Source organism: Martes martes, assembly GCF_963455335.1.
Source record: "Martes martes genome assembly, chromosome: 11".
In the NCBI taxonomy this organism is placed as follows: Eukaryota; Metazoa; Chordata; class Mammalia; order Carnivora; family Mustelidae; genus Martes; species Martes martes.
The window spans coordinates 59247000-59268851 of NC_137899.1; positions in this window are offsets into that span (position 1 = coordinate 59247000).

Genomic DNA, 21852 nt, shown 5'->3' on the forward strand with positions numbered 1-21852 from the left:
ATAATACATTAATTCAATATACTAATTTATTGAAAACCAGCATAGACATTAGCAAGACATTAACATTTTGAAATCTCCAAGCTAAGAAGTTTCCCCCAAATCAGATTGTGTAGATATTCTAGTGAATGGTTCACCAATGGGTTAGTTATTCCATTATTCCATTCTTTTTTTCTTTTTAAACTTGAGAAGATTTCTAGCTGGACAAGGGGCCCACTAATCTCCAGGCAGCTTTAGACTGTCGTATGCTCCCTCAGACCTTCTCCTGGAGAATGTTTAAGGACGCCTCCCCTTGCTCTAGTTGGGAGTAAGTCCCACGTCCCTTGATGTTGACAGTGACTGTATCTGGGGCTGTATCTTCCCTCAAAAGCCTCTGCCACTAGCAGTAAGGGTCAGAAGGAGGAGACTGGCCTGGGCAGGCATGACTGGCCCAACATCAGGAAGGCGCTGCATGGAGGGCCTACAGGAAGTCTAGGAGCTAGGAGGAGACCCAGGCTGGGACCCCCTCACGTAAACTTCTCCCTACCCGTGCACAGATAACACTCATGATGTGTTCAGTCAGCTGGGAGGATGCGGCGTGCATTATAGAGGCTGACTCTGACTCTCTGGGCCCCCTTTCCTCCCTCCACCATCTATTGTCTGCCTCTCCATGGGCAAAACATTTAACTTCATGGATCCTCCATTTCTCATCTATGAAATAGGAATGACAATTTTACCTGCTTTGTAGGATGGTGGAGAGGCTCAACTCAAGTGATAAGCAAAAGCATTTAAGACAGCAGCTGGCACGTAATGAGCACAGGATTTTATGCTTTGTTTTGTTTTGATTTTATTCCTTAAATTTTTTAAAAAAAGATTTTATCTATTTATGAGAGAGCAAGAGAGAGAATGAGTGGGGGATGGGGAGATGGAGAGGGATAAACAGACCCCCCACTGAGCAGGAAGCCTGACTCAGGGCTCAATTCCAGGACCCCGAGATCATGACTTGAACCAAAGGCAGATGTTTAACTGACTGAACTACTGAAGCGCCCCTATTCATTAGATTTTTATTGTGGTAAGACACATGTAACATACAGTCTACATTTTAACCACTTAAAAATATGTACTTCAGTAGCATCAAGTATGTTCACATTGTTGTGCAGACACTACCTCAACCATTTCCAAAACTGACTCATCACCCCAAGTGAAATCTCTGTATCCCCTTCATCTTCTCTCCTCTATCTCTGCCAATTTCTCTTCTATTTCCTGTCTCTATTAACTAGACTATTCTAGGTATTACATAGCGACAGTCCGGCTTATTTCAGTTAGCACAATGCCCTTGGAGTTCATCCATGTTGTAGCATGTGCCCGAATTTCATTCCTTTTTTAAGCTGAATAATATTGCATTGTGTGTGCACACCACATTTTGTTTATTCGTTCATCTGTCAATGGATATTTGGGTTGTGTTCACTTCTGGCTATTGTAAATAATGCTGGTATGAATATTGGTGTACAAACATCTGCTTGAGTCCCTACTTTCAGTTTTTTGGGGTATATACCCAGAAGTAGGATTGCCGAATTATATGGAAATTCCATGTTTGATTTCTTGAGAAACCACTATACTGTTTCCTTGGCAGTGACCCCACTTTACATCCCAACCAACAGTGCAGAAGTGTCTGTTTTTCTACATCTGCACCAACACTTTTCTCCCTCCCTTCCTTTCTTTCTTTCTTTCTTTCTTTCTTTCTTTCTTTCTTTCTTTCTTTCTCTTGATAGTCATCCTAATGAGTGTGAGTGGTATCTCTTTGTGGTTTGGGCTGCATTTCTCTAATGATTAGTGATACTGAGCATCTTTTCATGTGATTATTGGTCAGCTGTATATCTTTTTTTTTGAGAAATGTCTATTCAAGTCCTTTGCTCATTTTTTAAAAAGATTTTATTTTTAAGTAATCTCTACACCCTATCTGGGGCTTGAACTCTTAACTCCAAGATCAAGAGTTGCACCCACTTCCAACTGAGCCAGCCAGGCCCTACCCCTCCGCCCCCACTTTGCTCATTTTTAAATTGGGGTTTTGTTGTTGCTGCTGAGTTGCTGAAGATCTTTAAATATTCTGGCTACTAATCCCTTATCAAATATATGATTGCAAATGTTTTCTCCAGTGCTATGGGTTGCCTTTTCACTTGCTTGGCAGTGTCCTTTGATGAACAAAAGTTAAACATTTTAATTAGTCCAATGTATCTATTTTTTCTTTTGTTGCTTATGCTTTTGGTGTCATATCCAAGAAATCACTGTCAAATGTAATGTCATGAAACTTTCCCCCTATGTTTTCTTTTAAGAAGAGTTTTACAGTATTGCCTCTTTATGTCTTTGATCTATTTTGAGTTAGTTTTTGTATATAGTGTAGCATAAGCATCCAACTTCTTTGTTTTGCTTGTGGGTATGCAGCACTCTTTGTTGGAAAAACTGTCCTTTCCCCCATTGAATGGTCCAACACCCTTGTTGAAAACCATAGGAGAGGGTTTATTTCTAGGCTCTTTATTCTGTATCATTGGTTCATGCACCTGTCCTTCTGCCAGTACCACACTATTTTGATTGATCCAGTTCTGTAATAAGAATTGCAATCAAGAAGTGGGAGTCTTCTATCTCCTTTTCCAAGATTGTTTTGGATATTCAGGGTCCTTTGAGATTCTTTGTGAATTTTAGGATGGATTTTTTTTTTTTAATTTCTGCAAAAAAAAAAAAAAAAAGATGGTTTGCCTGTAATCTACAGATCGCTTTGGGTAGAACTGACATCTTAACAATATGAAGTCTTCCAATCCATGAACACGAAATGTCTTTGCATTTACTTGTGTCTTCTTTAATTTCTTTCAGTGGTGTTTTGTAGATTCCAGCATCCAGATCTTTTGTTTCCTCTGTTAAGTTTATTTCTACTGTATGCTAGTTTATTTTTAACACTAAACTAGTGCTTTATTTGTGCCTGGCCCTGTACCAAAAATATTACAAATGTTACCTTTTTCAATCCTTATAACTCGCTATTCTGTAGAGGAGGAAAACCGGGACAGGGGTCCCAAAACGAAGGGATGGTAAAAGGCAAATAAAACGGTGCGATGAATAGTATTATAGGAGAAACATATGTCAATATATACAAATATTTGTGTATGTGGGCAGTCTATGTGGGTAAGATAAGTAAATAGATGTGTGTGTGTGTGTGTCAGTGATATTCATGGCCATGTGTTCTGAGGTGGTTAGAGATGGCACATACCAGGATAATGTTAATTGACTTCTGTGTTTTCCTATAATGTAGATAAATAATAGCCACACTTTGAAATGTTCCTACCCTATTATTATTTTCTTTTTGTAACATTCCTATTCTTACTCTATGCCTCCTCGAAGTGCCACAAAGCATGTATTTAATTTTTAAGATAAAGCAAATACTGTCTTATCCATGGGGACCTTTTTTGAGAGTTTTGCAATAATTTTTGAGGTAACTAGAAATATCCAGGGGTATCAGGAAACCAGGGTTTTGCAGATTTACCTTGCTAAAACTTGGTTGGTTGATATTAAAATTGACCAGTTACAAATATTTGCTTACTAAGGTCTTCAAAACAGCTCAGATATAAATATCTCCAGGGGAGTTTTCCTTTGGTTCCCACCTTTGTGCCATAAGATTGGGCCGTGAAAAGCCAGGGGTGAGTGGGTGGCTCAGGTGGTTAAGCATCTGCCTTCAGCTCAGGTCCTGATCCCAGGGTCCTGGGATCAAGCCCTGCATCGGGCTCCTTGCTCGGTGGGGAGCCTGCTTTCTCCCTCTCCTTCTACTGTTCCCCCTGCTTGTGCTCTCTTGATCTGTCAAATTAATAAATAATTTTTTTAAGTCAGTTTGGAGTGTGGGGAGCCGAGTTTCACAGTACATCTGAAGCAGATGGGGTGATAAGTTAGCATCGTTGGGCATGGGGAAACTTTGCTTGTATTGATAGTAGGACACCAGTTTGAACAACAGACCTCGAGAGGGCTAAGCTCTGTCCCTAAGGCACCAAATCCAGGGTTGTCTGACCCTGGCTTCTCTGGGATTCTGGTCATTAATCAGAAAAAAATGTCTCACTTGCCAAACTAGCTCCTGAATAACTTCCCAGCAGTAATGGAAATCATTCATTCATGCATGCATGCATAAATACATTTGACATGTACCTGTCGGACTTTCTGCCAGGCTAAGCAGCAATGATGTCCGAGGCCAGTCTCAAGGAGTATGTAGAAGTCTAACAGGTGGATAAGGGAGGTGTATCAATCTAGGTCCAACTAGGAGAACAAAACTACCCTGTAATTTGAACAGGGGAAGCTTAAAATGAAGAAATAATGATTATAACAGGGATTGGAATAACAAGGCTTGTGAGAAGTACAGAGAATGCCAAAGAACACAAGAATAGCAGATACAAGGAACAGCTAGTATATCTGGGGCTGAAATCCAGATCTTGGCAGAGGCGCGTGGCCCAGCTTACTGACTGGCAAAGAAGATGCTGTGTTATCAATGGGTCTTGCTGGAAATCCGCCATCTGGAACTTGCCAGAAACCCCACTCCCACCCTCATTGTTAGGGGAAAGTTGTTCACAGTGATGTGTCTCATGGGAGACAGGTGCCCTGCTGCAACACTGTGGGAAATGGAGAGATGCCAGGGGAAGCTACTAGCCATTGTGCACTGGCGGATCTGGGCACCGGGGAAACCTGCTCAACAAGCACTTGGAAACCAGTGTGGGACCCCCTTCTTCCTCCTGCAGTGTCTCTCCAGCGCCCTCTACTGACAAAGCTTAACACAGTGGCAGCTGGCAAAGGAAAGATGAAGGGCTCAGATCCATTTTTACCGGGAAGACAAAAAGGATGAATTTGGAGCCAAGCAGCAATACATTGATAACCAGCACAAGAGAGGAGGGAATCCCAAGGGGAAGGAAGGACACATGCAAGGGCAGGAAGGTCTGAGAGAGCGCCCCATGTTCTGGGAGCAGCCGTGTTTGATTTCGGTAATCAGAGCAGTGACCCCTGCATCTACCTCCACATCTGTCTCTGACCATTCTGAACACAGGGCTTATTTCTGGGAGTCAGTCATGGTGGTTTTACAACCCTCCATAGAAAACCCCAGCACATTCAGGCTTAATAACAAGTCATTGATTGATTGCCTAATTGTTGCAACACTGAGGATTTTGCTACTGGGCGAGTTCCATAGCAGCTGTAGCCATTAGGGCATGGGTCCTGCATTTTTAGGACTGTAGAGTCCAGAACATGGGAGGTGATTCTTCTCTACTACATCTGGAGTATTCAAAAATCCCCACCTAATAAAGGATGCTGAGAGCCAAACAAAACAGCAGCAACAAAAGTTTGCTGGGTGGCCAAGTGTTTGGAAACCTTATTGTGCTAGAAACAGTTGCATCCTGTTTGCCTCACTCCCTGTTTTCCCTCTTTTATGCCCACCCCCACATGCTGCTTCCCATTCACTTTCTCTCTCTCTCTCTCTCTCTCTCTCTCTCTTTTGAGTGAGAGAGCACACGTGGAGGCAGAAGAAGGAGAGAGAAAATCTTAAGCAGGCTCTACGTCCAGCCCGGAGCCTGACCCAGGGCTTGGTCTCATGACCCTGAGGTCATGACCTGAGCTGAAATTAAGAGTCAGCAGTTTCACCGACTGAGTCACCCAGGCACCCCTATTTCCCATTCTCTTGTCATGCTCTATGCATCTGCTGCCTGGCTTTATCCACACCCAAGTCCTCAAGGACCACTTCTGGCCTGTGACTCACAAATCCCCATCTCTAGCCCAGATCTCTCTTTTAAGCTCTGATACCACTTGTCCAACAACTTCACCTGGCCTGCCACCAACAGCACAGACTCAACATGCACAAAGATCCGTGCTCCACAGCAGGTTTTCCCCACCCATTATCTGTCTTCATTGTCATAGTATCACTGTTCAGTCAAGCCCGGAAAATGGACTGGTTTCCCTCTCCCTCATTCTCACATCTGAGTCTTATTGAGTCAATACTCTTGGCACCTCTCCCATGAGCCCACTTCTTGCCATTCCCACTGCTACTTCCTCAGGTAAAGCCATGGGTGTCTCTCCCCTGGGGCTCATGGTAGCCTCCTTACAGTCGCCCTGTCTCCATTTCTGTCCCTCTCAAACCACTTCTGCACATAGCAGTCAAAGACATCTTTTTAAAAAAGATTTATTTATTTATTTGAGAGAGAGAGCAAGTGAGCATGAGCAGGAAGGGCAGAGGGGAGGAAGGGGGAATCTCAAGCAGATTCCACGCTGAACATGGAGTCCCATGCAGGGCTCCATCTCACGACCCTGAGATCATGACCTGAGCCCAAACCACGAGTAGGACACTCAACTGATTCCACCTCCCGTGCCCCAAAGTCGTCTTTCTAAAACTGAAATAGAATTGTATGATTCCCTGTGTAAAACTCCAGCATGACCTTTGTGATCTGGTGCTGGCTTGCCCCTCCAGTGTTACCTCTCTCATTACACTCCCATTCCACGCCCCCCTTCCAGAAACTTTCCAGTGTTGTCACTGGACTTCTGCACCTACCGTCCAATGGCTGGAATACCTTCCTACCTGCTCCTTGCACATCCAGTGCTGCTTTCTCCCCTGAGAGTCCACTCCAGACTCTCCAACTCTTCCCTTCCATTCTATAAACTCTTTGAAGGTGGAAACGTAGATTACTCATCTTTGCACCCCGAGCAAAGATGCTGCTTAAAACTGAGTAGGAACTGAGCTAAATTTACTTGCCTTTTTTTCTCTTAGTTTGGCAAAGAAATAATATGACAAACAGGAGGGAGAAGAACATACGATTGCTGACTTTGAAAAATTCAAGTGCTGTTGTAGAGAAAAGAGAATTCTGTGTTCCTCACCGAAAAAAGTAGAAACCAAGATGATAGGTGGGTTTTCAAGGTGATGAAGTTGAAGTCTGTATAAAGGAGATTTTAGCAATTAAAATCTACCTAATAATGGCTGGAATTATCTTGAAAAGTACTGAGTGCCTCTAATGGAAATGTTCAAAAGTAAGACCTCCATGTCCACTTCTCAACAACTCCTATCAAGGCATTCCTTGAGTATGTAGACTTTGAAACTAACTCTAAAGTTCCGTGATTCTAGATGTAACAAAGAGAATTATTTTACAGTGACTCAGAATTTGTCCTCTAAGACCTTCTGATTTCCTCACCAAGATGTTTTCTGGTGAACAATGACTTGATATGCCTCTGAGAACTCATGTATAGTTGAAGGTGAGTGGGTATCCCTGGAGATGAATCTGGGATTCATAAATCTAGGAGGGCCTCAGGAGATGATGACAAGGACACTCAGGATGGGCAGGTGGCCTGCAAGTGTTGGGGCAGTCCCAACTCGGAGCACAGGTGGGCAAGGGCCTGACTTCCAGGAACTCCTGGGGTGAGAGGGTAAAGACGAGCAACATGGGAACCTGGCTGCAGGCAAATGGCAGACAAGGTTGGCCCCTAGGTCTGGTATTAGGTAGCCCCGGGACTCTAGATTATAAAACAACTGGCAAAAAATAAGTCAGGACCCCACTTTCAGGCAACTGAGACAGAAGGCAGGCATAGCACCAAGGCAGGGCTGTGATTGCTATGCCTGGGGAGTAAGAGGCAGGCTTGCTTACAAGCATCCTTAATTACCAGCCTCATCTAAAGATCAGAGTGGGAGCACAGTAGGAAGTCAGCGTGGATGCTGCAACACCAACCAGCTGGTCTGGAGTTCTTCCTTTCCCCCACTTCTCAATGGGAACAGGGTTAGTTTCTTAACTGGGATAGTTTGGGTTCCTCCTACTTGAGGTTATGTGGCTACACCTGTGGAGTGAAGAGAAAGTGGAGACGTAAGAGAGTTACATTTTCACAGTTTAGAGATTAATCTCAGTAGGTCACGGAGTTGATGGAGCCTCAGTTTGAGAAAGAGTTCCCTCTACTGGCTGATCTAAGCCAGGGTCTGTTGATTCAGGGTATCTGTTCATTGTTGAAGATGTACTTAAGATGAGAAAGTTAATGTACTGAGTAAAAGAAAATCATTGCTGGCTTTAGTTTATTTTTCTGATTTGGTTAGAGGTTCTTGGAGTCTTCCTTTTTCCCCCAGTCACCTTTCTTAAGGTGTACTTTACATTAAATAAAACACTCACAGACACACACACACATACATCCTTGTGTTACCACCACCCTCACCACAATCAAGATATTAAACATTTCTATCCCTCCCAAAAGTTCCATCATGCCTTTTTGCAGCTAATGCTCATCCCTGATCCTCTCCCCCCCAACCCCGCATGTCTCTGGCAAACACGAATCCGCTTACTGTCAGTACAAATTGTGTTGCCTATTTTAGAACTTCAAGTAAATAGAACCACATAGTATGTACCCTTGTGTTTAAATTCTATCACTCAACATAATGACTTTGAAATTCATTTATATTATATGTGTTAGTGGTTAATCTTTTTTATTGCTGAGTAGTATCCTTTGCATGAGTATGTCAAAATGCACCCATTTGCTACTGGATGGCCATTTCAGTTGTTTCCACTTTGGGGCTATTATGAATAAAGTGCCATCAACATTTGTATACCAGTCTTTTTTGTGGACATATATTTTCATTTCTCTTGAGGAAATATCTGGGTGTGGGATTGCTAGGTCCTATGATAGGTGTATGTTTAACTTTATAAGAAATTGTGAAGCTACTTTCCAAAGTGCTTGTATATTCCATAAGCAGTATCCAAGAGTTCTAGTTCCTTCCCATCCGTGTCAACACTTGATATTATCAGTCTTTTTAATGTTAGCCATTTTTGTCTATGTATTGAATACATGAAAGTCCTTGTTAGATTTTATTTTGGTTTTGCTCTTCTGATGATGAGGTCTTGGAAAATTTTTTATTAAACTTTTTATTTTGCGGTAATTGTAGATTCACAGCAGTAGGAGAGGGCCTATGGATCTTTTACCCATTTTCTTCTAATAGCACCATCTTGAAAAACTGTGGCAATGATACATGACCTATTGGATCCTTTTAAAAATACACACCTCTCAAGGTTTAATAAGTAAACAGACACCAGGAAACATCTGATCACGCCCTACCCTCAATTGTCAATGAGACAGGCAGACTATGAAGCACAGGAAGCTGCCCGAACCATAATGCTAATGAACACCCTGAGCATCGCATTTCAAGGACTGGAAGAAGCACCAGTCTGTTAATACTGGCAGTACTCACTCTCAGGGCTTCCAGTAGGAAAATACAATATGTGGGATTCCAAATTAGACAGCCACAGTGAGAAAGCAAGACTCAGAGTGAACGGCAAGGAGATAGACGAAACTATGGTACAAGAGGTATTACTTAGAGCTCTGCCAGTAGGGCCTTCACTACGTGTGTCCTTTTTTCCCTCACATTGACATTTTTCAGCTCTCTGACTTTGGGACGAATTGTGGGTGGTTCCATTCATGGAGAATGAAATAACTATGAACTCGAGTTAGCCCCCAACCTCATTTGAGCTAATAGCTTAAAATATTTGGCTGGATCCCAAAATAAGTAATAAAGTGAACTGATTTGGGTCTTAGCTTTTCATGTTTCCCCTTCCCACCCCTGGAGGAAGGACTGATGAGCAGTGACATGGCTGTGACGCAGGGAGTCTGGAGGAAGACGAAGAGAAAGACCTCGGTAATCTTCAGCCTGGATAATTAGTCCCTACGGACTCTAGATTTGATGGTATTAAGAAGAGGCAAATCCTTGAGATAAATGTCAGAAGATACTCCTAAGGTGAAGTCAAGACAGAGAAGGTTGAATAACTAAACTTACTATAATTTTGTATGTAAGCGAACAAAATAATGAGAAAGAAAAAGATGAACATTTGCTTGATGAAAAACAAACATAGTGAATCTTTCCCCATTTCCTCTAGCATTTTCCTTCAGAAGGTGGCCATCTTAGCACAGTCCCCACACTGCTCTGATAGGACAATCACTTTTGGAGATCATTTGTGATGTCATGGCAAAGTCAAGGTCTCCAAGGTCAGCATCCCTCTTTCCATGTCGAATGGCTGTACCGTCCCTCTTCCTCCTTCCTTGCCTCAGTCTCTGAAGGGCCTCTTTGCCTTTCTCATGTGAATTTGTCCCCTCGTGCCCTTGGCCACTCTGCCTGCCCTCGAATCTTGCTTCGTCAGGAACCTGCTGTCATGTTTGAATCGCCTCTGTCCTTCAAACACATCCCTCAGGCCTGCTGCCCTCTTCCTTCACTGCCTCCATCTCTTTTGACTTTCATTAGTAAACATTCCTAAGTAGGAGTCCACACTCTTCAGTTACTTTCCCCACTACCCATGTGTATCCTTGACCTTGGGGAAACTGCTGGCCTCCCTTACATACACTATTTTCTCGGGGGTGGGGTGGTGGTGGTCAGCATTGTCCTTGTCACTGGGGCCCATGGCCTTTTCTCCAGTCTCATCATGCTTGTCTCATTGGACATTATGGATGCGTCCCTCCCATGAGTCAGCTTTGCTCCATGGGGGGCTGAGCTGTTACTCTCTTTCCTTGCTTCGTTTCTAGGATGTCTTTGCTGTTGCCTCTGTTGAAGCCTGCACAGAAGTCCCCTTCTGGGAATTATTCGCCACTGTCCCTATCTGTCTTCTCCCAATAATCTCATCTGCTTCCTTATTGCAACTATGGCCTCTTAGCAGATGTCTTTGAACTTCAGTGATTATATTTTTCTAAGGGTACCCTTTCTTACTCTATTTGGCACTCCATATACTTGTCAAATTGTAGGGTGATATCAGGCTGAGACTGGGCTTTCTTTCTTTAAGTTTATTTGCTTAAGTAATCTCTACACCCAACGTGGGACTTGAACTCACATTTCTGAGATCAAGAGTCACGGGCTCTTCCATCTGAGCCAGACCGGCGCCCTGAGACTGGGCTTTCGATTCACCTTTGTACTGCCTCGCATAATGTCCTGAATATAGTAGAGGCTCAGATGACATTTGCTGAATGGCGTCGTCTTGCCTGTTGGATGTCGGGAGCCCTCCACTGCATGGCCTGTTGACACTGTGGCGAGACGAGGCCAATTACACCCATCACCCCTCTGTTCCAGGATCCCATCCCAAGTAACACCACTGGCCCGGGATATTTGGTAGTCTTGCCTGTACCAGTTCTTATTGATGACAGGCCAGCTTTCAGAAGTCCTGTGAGTAATTGAGCCGTGATTGGCACCCTCTCCACTGTTCTGAGCTGACAACAAGCGGGCATGGCGGCACGTGCCTCTTCCAAGTGGCATCTCTTTTCTCGGAGGTGACTTTATATTGCTTTGCAGAGGCTGGCAAGCTGATTCGAGAGAGCCTACTGGGAGTCGCACCTGAGCCTGGTGCCTGACTGCGGCAGACAGCTGGTTAGTGAAGGCGACTTTTACAGTTAAATTGTGTTCTGCCTGGGAATTGGAAGCTACTGCAGAAGGACATATGCAAATGAGCTTCTCGAGGAGGGCAGGAGCTTGTTAAGAAGCCTCCCCACCGCAAAGCCTGATGTCTCTTGGGTTGGTCTTCAACTATTGTTTTGGGAAAACTTATGGGCCATTTTCCAAAAGGCTTTTAGACAGGACAGAGACGAAGAGTGTGGGCTTTGGGGCATGACGGTGGTGGCGTCACTATTGCAAGTAAGCCCAGGCCACCCAGGTCAAATGCTGGCTCGGTTCCTTTTAGGCTGGCTCACCTTGGGCAAGTTGCTTTCTGTCTCTGAGCCTCCATTTCCTCATCTGTATGCTGAAAATAACATTTGCTTTGTTGGGATTTAAAAACATACAGATATGAAAACCTTAGCCCAGCACTTGGCCTAGAATAAGCCTTTAATAATGTTAGCAATTTCATCATCATTGTTATTATTACCTAAAAACTATGAGACCATGGGCAAGTCCCTTAACCTCACAGGGCCCTGTTCTCCATCTCTTGAGGTCATTGTGAGAATTAAGTGAAAAAAGATCTATGAAGTGTTTGGCACAGGACGGTCACTTCAGGGTTGAAAGCTATGTTATTGTTATTCTAATTAGCCAAGTGTCAGTAAGTTTGCTTCGCTTACCTTAGGACAGTGGGTACCTGCTGGCTACGACTCCCTGGGGAGCAAAGTACCTTATTAAAAAAAAAAAGGCAGGAGGAAACAAAGTGGACACAGGATTTCAGAGAAAAGTTTCTCAAGTCAGATGGCTCTGGCTCACAAATGACCTGCCCTCCTTTAAACTCAGTTTCCTTTTCTGAAAAAACGGGGACAGTCCCAACGTGATAGCATCTGCGCAGAGTCGTGGTGAGGATTCTTCAGACTGGTGACTGCAGAGTGCCAAGGAGAGATTCCCTGTCGCTGTCAGTCTTCGCAAAACAGGGCTGTGGTTATTGAGTGTGTGGTATTTCCTGCAGGATTCTCGGGGAAGGGCAGGAGAGAGGAAGAAGGGAAGGACAGGGAGCAGGGCATGGTGGGGAGGAGAATCGGAGAGGGAGGAGAGGGAAGTGTGGCTAACAACACCTAAAGGAGATGCTAACTTGCAAGACACAAACCCTGAGTGTGCACTGAGGCGGCTTCCTACTCTCTTTATGCCCCCCTGCCCCCTCGTATGTCTCCCACAGTGCAAGCCCTGTACTTAGAAAGCCATCAACAGATGCTTATGGAATTAGTAGCTACCCCAGTGAGAGGTTATGTGTCTGCTCATTGCTGCCAGATTCAGGAACTCAAGACTGCGGAGGGGCAGTGCCCTTCTAAAAGTCTGTGTCTGGGGACCTGGCAGCCCCGCCGTCCTTCGCCGTCTGTTCCTGTGGACCGAGAGGATCTTGTAAAGCCCCAAGGGTCGTGGTTCGATTCTTCCCCAAAGAGGGTGGCGTGAGGCTCGGAGTGGATCTTTTGTGAGAGCAACAGGCAGCCTCATCCAAAGTTCATAAAGCAACGTGTCCCCGTGGGCAGCGGTTATAACCTTAAAGGAGAAAGAGAGGCGTGCCCTCCGTGCCGCAGCCGGCTGCAGGGAGAGCACCAGCCCAGAGAGTGTCCTGCACCCTCATTTGCTCGCTGGCCAAACTGCAGAGAGAGGGAAAGGCTCTATGTTTTCCTCCCAGAACAGCAATTCTCAGGAAATCGATTCTCCCTCATTGACAATGCATACTAAGTGATTGAAAGGCCATTAAACCCATTAATGGGGTGCTCTTTAAATAAAATAAGTCCCTAAAAGGCATCTTAGACTTGGCAAAGTCAGTAGAGCTGACAGTGTGCTAGGCCTGCCCAGGGACCGTAAACAGAACAGAACAAATATGGGGTGGGGGGTGGCAGGCGGGCAAGCCGAGGCTGAGGGGATCAGGAACAATGAATAACTTGGTGCATAAAGGACAAATGTTGCCAGACAAGCTTAATGGCTTTTATTTTATTTTTGACAGGATTTACAAAACGGGTAGATGAAGGGAAGTTTGCATCTTGATTTCAGTTAAACATTTGGCACTGCATCCCACCAAATTTCATGCGCAAAATTAATTCAAATTATCTTGGATGGAAGCGTGGTCACATGGGTTGAAAATTGGCTGGCGCTCGGTGAACAGCAGGGAGAGGAAGGTGGCCCCCTGTGGCTGGCCTGGTGGTAAGGCCTCATTTTAATTTCTGTCAGAAACCGGGGCTCCTCATTCTCCAGCTTCTCCCTCCATAATATTATAATAATAACAACTAACATTAACTGATCACATACACTGTTCCAGATTCCAGACACCCTATCTTACTGAGACCCTTTGTTCTTTTTGCCCCTTACGTTTCTTTCTTCACTCTCCGTCTTCCTTCCCAAGCAGCTAGTCAGCTGTGTTGATCGCCTCAGGAGACAAATGTGACTAGAATGTAGAGGATGCATGGCAAAGAGAAAATGTTCGGGAGAAGCGAGAAGAGAGAGGGGCTTCCGCCGTCTGACTAGAAACCAGTTCCCCTGAGAGACACTGGTGAGCAAAGGGCAAGGTGGGGCTGAGGGTGTGGGGCCCTGCTTCCCATTTCCTAACCAGAGTTGCTGCCTGCTGTCTCCCACCGTCCACCGCGCCCGAGAGAGAGTCTCCTGGGGACGGTCACAGAGGCTGCCACCACCAGTGGGCTCAGAAGCAGAGAATGGCCAGGTCCGGCTGGACCATCTGGCCAAGAACGTTGACCTCTCAGCAGTGACCTTCGGGGACTGAGGACGGTGAGTCAGCTGCTCCCTGTCTCTCCTGTCCTGGAGAGCTGAGGACTCAGTAAACAAGTGACTTGCATTATAAGGAAATATTTTCTGGCATACCTGAGATTGTGGAGGCATTGGCTGAGTTACTCCTCACAGAAATGTGGTGAAGGACAGCTCACGAAACAAATAGGGAGACGATAAGTAGAGGAGCTGGATGGGAGCTCGGGCAGGAGCCCCCTCTACTGACATGTTGCCCTCACTGAAGGGTGGTGAGAACCTGCTGGTTCTAGTTCAGGTTGCTGTTTCATGGAAGGCAAAGACCACTGAAAGTCTTTGGTGAGTGGCAACAAATTTGGGGGAATAAATAGCCCAGCTGGGGAAAGCAGCATTCTGCAAAGTTCTGTTTTGTTATATGGTGTCACCATAAAAAGTGACCTCCCTCCCTCCCTTCCTTCCCTCCTTCATTTAGTCAGTGAACATGTATATTGGGAGCCTGTTGTGTGCCAGCCACAAGCTGGAGTCAGGCCCGTGTCTATTCTCTGAGGGCTGCTGCCTGGTGAGGGCACACACACACAAATGGGCAGTTTAATTCAGGGCTGTTTTTATTTTTAAATGCCCTGAGCATATTCTCCTTCTTGATCCTTCTTCAATAGCACTGAACTTAATTTTTTCAATTTATGGGATTCAAAGTTTAATATTTGAATTTTTAAAGCCAATGAACTAGATCAACATATATTTGCTCAATTGAGTTTTGACAAAGGTATTGGAGCAGTTCAATTGGAAAAGGGTAGTTTTTTCAACAAATGATGCAGAAACAGCTGGATATTTATATGGAAAAAAAAGTGAATCTTGACCTTTATCCCACATTATACACAAAAGATAATTGAAAGGACTAATAAGTCTAAATAAAACGCTGGAATTATAGAACATAGAAGAAAAGAAAGGATGCTGTCTTCATGATTTTGTCTTATTTAAGTTTTCTTAGGACACAAAAAGCAATAATCATTAAAAGAGAGATAAATTTGGGAGGGCTGACAGATGGTAGCTACACTTACTGTGTCAGAACTGCATAATGTAGAGAACCATCATATCACTCTGTTTTACATATGAAACTAAAGTAATATTGTAAAAAAAGATAAATTTGACTTGATTAAAATTAAAAATTTTTATTCTTTGAAAGATACCACGAAAGATTGAATAAGCAAGCCAGATAAATGTTCACAAAACATATATCTCATCACAAAAACAAAAACTTGTATCCGGAATATAGAAAGACCCCTTACAATTCAGTAACACACATACGCATGCACGCACGCATGCACGCACACACAAAACCCCAACTCGGTTTTTTAAAATGGGCAAAAAAATATGAACAGAAATTGCACAAAAGAAATTGTGTAAAAGACCAAAAAGCACATGAAGAGTTGTTCAACATTTCATCTCATCAGGTAAATAAAGATGAAAACCACAACAGAATATCACAACATGCGCATAAGAGCAGGGAATCTTTAAGAAGACCAACAATACCAAGTGTTGGCGAGTGTGTGGAGCAGCTGGAACTCTCGCACGCTCTTCCGGGCACGTGAAGTGGTCCAAATTGCTTTGGAAAACAGCTTGGCAATTTCTTATAAAGTTCATTATACCATTACCATTTACTCAATGATTTCAATCTTAGGTAACTAATCAAGAGACATTGAAACATATATCTCGGCAAAAATTTGTGCATGAATGTTCCTAGTAGCTTTACTTCCTTTTTATCCTTAAGATTTTATTTATTTGAGAAAGAGAGACAGAGAGAGAGAGCATGCATGATTGGGGGAAGAGGCAAAAGGAAAGGGAGAAGCAGGCTCCCCGCTGAGCAGAGAGCCTGATGTGGGTCTCTTTCCCAGGACTCCTGGATCATGACCTGAGCCAAGGCCAGGAGCTTAACCAGCTGAGTCACCCAGGTACCCCGTAGTAGCTTTACTTCTAGCAGTTCAAAACCAGAAACAACCCAAATGGCTGTCCACCGCTGAGTGGATAAGCAAATTGCAGTATAGCCTTGCAATGGAATATTATGCAGAAATAAGGAGAAAAGAACTACCGAGGCGTGAAACAACGTTGATGAGTCTCACATACTATGTGCTGAGAGATAGGAGCCAGATACCAAAGCCTACATACATGATGTATGATTTCATTTCTACTTAATCATTGAGAAAGTAAAACCAATCTGTAGTGACAAGTGAGCAGAACGGTAGTTTCTTAGGGGTAGGGTAGAGAGACTGACCACACAGTGTACAAAAAGACTTTTTGGGGCGTTGGAGATAGTCCATTTCTTACTTGGGGTGATTGTTACATTAGGGGTGCATACATTTGTTAAAACTCACTGAACTATAAAGGGGGGACATTCTATTGTATGTCATTATACCTCAATGAAATGGATTTAAAATGAAAAATTAATCACAAGCATTTGAATCAATAATAGCATTTATTTTCATTAAGGATTCAAAATATACAAACCAATTTTTTAACCAAATTTTTTCATAGATTGAAATGGAGAAATATTACATATGAGAAAACTCACATTTTGACCGTGTTCTCACTGAAATCTCAGGCTCTGGAAAACAATGATGCATTCATCACATAAGTAAGAAAGAATAGGAGAGGAAGACCTCCCTTATGATCATTCCAAGGATCGTTCGATTCCTACTTAATTGAGTTTTTCCCCAACCAGATGCCCAGGAGAGGTAGGAAACTGGGTATTTATCTACACAGCACAACAAATTCATAAATACTAAATTTGCTTCCTCCTATCTCCTTCTATAACTTCTACAGTTGTGTAGAATATAGAACAGATTGACCTCCATTAGAGCCAGGAGAAGGGAAAGGGAATTGCCACACTGGCTTGAGAGAACTATCTGATAAAAATACAACTTTCTTTTATTGTCTGGCAAAGTAGCCAAGAGTTTCAAAGTAAACATACTATATATTTTGCTTTGAGCATTATATTTCATTGACAAATAGTATAAGTTTTATAACACAGCCTGCCGACATCTGTTATAAACAAGGTTTTGGAATAGGTTTTGGGCACATTCCCCCTCACCAAAAGCTAGATTAAAATGCCTTCGTGCTGTGGGCTGGATGCCCGTAGTGTGCTATGGAACACACATAGCTCAGAAAACTGTGCAGCAAGGGCTTCGTGGAGGAAGAGTCCTGAAGTTTCAAGAAAAGAATTCACTGTGAAAGTAAGCTGTGCCATCCTTACGGAATTTGGTATGTTGGCGGGAGTGAATTTTTTGTTTCTGCTTTCCAAGTGAATGGCCTCGTGCATCACTCATGTTTTAGAGGACAGGGGCAAACCCTAGACTGTGCGTGGTCTTGGTATCTAAGATGGCGAAACAATTCTTCCTTTGTAAGTTCCTTAAACAAAGGCTATCCCCTTCGCCTAGGCTCCTGTCTGGACCCAGGGGAGCAGCCTTAGTGGTCGATTTGTATGTGGTTCCGGATGAGGGTCCCCACGATCTGTATTTGCCTTCAGCCCTGCCTGTTTAGGGGGTAGCAGATAGGCCCAGCTGGTGCATGGCCAATAGGGTAAAAACCCTGCCCTATGTAACTGTTATGAATATGTTGCGTGAGGGAGTGCAGTGGGGGCCGGCGTCTTTGCAGACCCGCTCCTCACCCGATTTCCCCGTAAAGACAAGGGAACTATTTTTCTCTGATGAAACAGTAAGAGAAGCCTAAAAGATGTCCAAGGTCACCTTCTATGCACCGTCTGGGCAGGCAGGCTTGTCCCTGGGATTACATCTGTGTTTTCCTTTGTACTAGCTTCAAAATACAGACAGTTTCCAAAGATCTATCCGAGGTCTTTGTCTCTGCTCTTGACCCCTGGCAATCCCACTCACCTCACAGCTTCCTCTTTCATCTGCGTCCACCCAGTGCCTGACATTGAGTTTATGAAGGTGAGTCTAACTCGAGTGGGGCCCTCTGGATGCTCTCAATTATGCAGGAGGCCAAACGTGGCCCCCGTATTAGGTAACTAGTTTATGACAGAGGTGTGCTCACAGTGTAGGCTGCAGGGAGGCAGGACAGAAGGCGGGGCCAGGGGAGTGTTTGTAGAGCGGTGATGATCTCGAAAGACAAAGAGGGAGTTGGCCAGGGAGAAAGGGGTCAGAAAGGGGAAGGGCATTCCAGGTAGAAGAATAATTATGAACAAAGGCATCAAATTGCCTTGGGTAATTACAAGCATAGTGGTTTGAATTAAAATACTCATAGCAAATTCCCATAGAGCTCTTACTAGCTACCAAACACTGTCCAAGATTTTTTTTTCCTTATTCCTACCTATCCTTCAAAACATAACCCAAATGATGCATCCCCTACCAACCCTTTCCTGTTCTCTCTTCATGGAAACAACCTCACTTTCCTTTGGACTTACATAGCATTTGACTTGTGACATTTATTTCTTTATCTTGTAGTTTAGTTAATAAAGTATCTCTGATATACTGTATTTGGCTACGTGGCCTAAGAGCCTGGAAATAGGCAGATAAATGCATGTTTCGTATCTCTCTCCGGATGCTCAGCACAATACCCTGCACATGGTTGCTACTAAAAAAAAAAATTGTTAATCACGAATGAATGAGTGGATGAGTGAATGTTCTCTTCAGGTAGTATCCTGGTAACTCACTATCACTTTTTCCTTCTTGAAACCACCAGCTGTGACTTAAGATTCAAATCTCCTTTCTGTAGTATAGGATTTTTTTTTTCCTTTTAGGAAAAGGTGTTCTTATCCATGTCCAGAGTCATTGCACACATTTTAACTTGGCCCAGGTTTACCCTGTGAATCAAGTTGTTTTGGTGGTCCTTCATTTTCCTAAATTCACCTTCTCTCTATAACTCCATTCTGTAGAAATCTCTTTACTTTCCTCTCTTTCTAGCGGGTGGGTTTCAGGTTCCCCTGTGATTCCAGGTGACAGTGTCTTTCTTGAAATTACCTCATCACAGCTGATGAACACCCTGAGTTTTGCCCAGAGAACGTCTAGATAGTCACTCCCCAGGTACACAGTGTTTCTGTCCTCACACTTCATGTCTCGGACCCTGATTCCTTTAAGTGCTTCAAGGCCTTCCCACATCTGCCTATGCCTTCCTCGTCTCCTAGAACTCACCTACTCCCTCAGCCCTGAGGACTTGGTGACATGGACATTATGTCCATTTCATTGTCATTGTTTTCTCCCAGGAAAGCTTTCATGGATCGAAAATCAACTGTTTTCCTCTCATATTCTGCATAATCTTAGGGTTTTCTCCATTCCATATATCATGAAAAGCACTCGGCTTAATGTCTCACATAGTAAGTCGTGGTGGTTTTTGCTTATATTCTCTCCTATCCCCTCAGAGAAACTATTGCCTGCAGCTCCTTCAGATACATCAAAGCCCGGACTTTCATTTCATGGACATTGACATTAATTGAGCACACATGTGCCAAGCAATGCGAGTAGTTTGGTGGGGAAGACAGATGTGCGGAGAGGACTCTGTGTGTTTAGTGCCCAGGGACCAGGGAGAAGGGGAGAGAGGTATGCGCTGGAGGAACTGATGCTGGAGTTCAGGTATGAAGGAGATGGAGCCAGGTGCGTGGCGCGGGATGGCAGGAGGCAGAAGGGTAGTGGTGGAAAGGGAGGGAACATTCCAGAGGGGAGAGAATATAGGACTCGTCTTGTTTACGAAGCCCCAACTCTCTCTCTTTCAGCGCTCCTGCTAAATTGCCTTGGGTATTTCTCTTAGCGGACATCTGGTCTCCCCAGCTCTATTGTTAAGTGTCTTAAGAACAAAGATGCTGCCACTTCCTTGGGATTGAGAGAAATTGCTAGAAGTAGCAGTCACTATTAAGAAGAGCAGTCGCTGGGTAGGTGTTGGAGGGATGAGTGAAAGGTCTGCAGAGGCGGGCTCCTTTAAATGAAATGGTAGGTTTTGTCCCCGTGTGTGAAGGCACTCGTGCCTTGAAATGAAGAGTGAACAGACGATCAATAGCTTCTAGCTTCTGGCCTGGGTGTGGTAACATCCAGCCCATTAATATACTGTTGGGCCCTTTCCACGGACATTTGTTTCCCGAAGCTGTGCTACAGCATTTCTGAGGTCCTTGGCTTCCTCTCCTACTGTTTGCATACCCTAAGGGAGGAAGGGCTCTCTCTCTCTCTGTTTATGAACAAGGTAATGTGTGTCAAATTGCCTTGGCTTCACCAGGCAATTGTGCACCTTTAAAAGGTACGGGGAAATGTTTCTCTGCGGTCAGATTGGCCCATAATGCACATCTGTTCTCTTGACCAAACTCCAGCCATCTGCCCTCGCTTAGCTGCTAACTCTACAACCCATTCCTGGCCGGCGGCCCAGGCCCAGCAGGACAGTCTCTGTGTGGCCAGCCGGCTGGGTTTCCGGCTGTCCCGAGGCACTGGAAGGTGGCAGTCAGAGGACTCCAAATTCATGGGTCCTCATAGCTTCAGGGCATCCCCAGGAAATCTACAAAGGGCTCAGGAGGGACCCCAGGGGAAAAGGAGAGACGTGAAGAGGATTTACTTGAGGAGAAGGAATGAAAACTGCCGCAGGGAAGATCAGGGTGGAAACTGAAACCAGGATCTGTTTGTCTTTTCCTTTTAGAAGTTTACCTGTGAGGGGGTTGAATTCAATAAAAAAAACAGACATATTTTTGTTCTTCCCCTAACTCTGGCTTTCCCCAGATTCCATGCATGAGTTCTACACTTCAGTAAATCCCTGTGAACGATGCGCAGCCACCACTGGGAGCAGTGTGGAATTAAGCCCAGTTGCTTTCTTGGAGGATTTCATTTCTGAAGACCTCCGTACCGCACCTCACCACTTCTCACCATCCCCCGACCTCCGCTCCTTTCCCAGGGGCTGCCGCCACTCCTCTAGGTGACCGTAGCCTGTCGCCATGCTTCTGCTCTTGCCCCACGGTGGCCTAGTCTCAACAAGGGTGCCAGAGTTTGCCTCTTAAAACAGGGCAGACCCTGTCAAGTCTCGGTTTGGAATCTTCCAGCGGCTTTCCCGCGACACAGAATAGAAGTCAAGATCCTCATCTTGGCCCTCAGGGCCCTCCTCTTACTCCCTCCTGACCTCAGTTCCTCCCCTACCCCTTGCTCACTCTGATCCAACCATGCTGACCTTCTTCTGTTCCTTTCGTTGGGCACTCCTCCCCCAGATGTCTTTGCTTCTTTGTTCAGCTGGCCCCTTAGGTCACTCTCTCACCGTCTTCTGGTCTTTGCTGAAATGTTGCCGCTTCCGCGGGGCCCTCTTGTCATCTCTTGTTTGAGGTTGCTCTCGCGGCTCGGGTGGGGATGGGCTCCTGCAGCCTGGTCTTAGCATTTCCTACAGAGGATCAGACTTCCTTGCTGGGGACCCCATGGCTCCTGAGTTATGGCTGCTGATGGGGGAACATAATGGGGAATGTACCCCACCCCCGCCGTACCAGTTCTCTAAATCCCTTGAAGGGCTGGTTAAAGCACAGACCGCTGGGCCCCACCCCCGTGTCTGGGGCAGGGCCTGAGAATTTGCATTTCTAACCTCTTCAGTGACATCTTAAGCAATGCTGATGCTGCTCCTCCAGAGGTCACACTCCGAAGCTGTGGGATGAAAGCATGAGAGGAAGGTGCTGGATTTATTCTCCATTGCCTCCTCCTCTGTGGTAGCTTTGAAAATGACCTCTCTCTGAGAAATGGCAGCAGGTTGCTATGTGAATGGGGTAACATGTG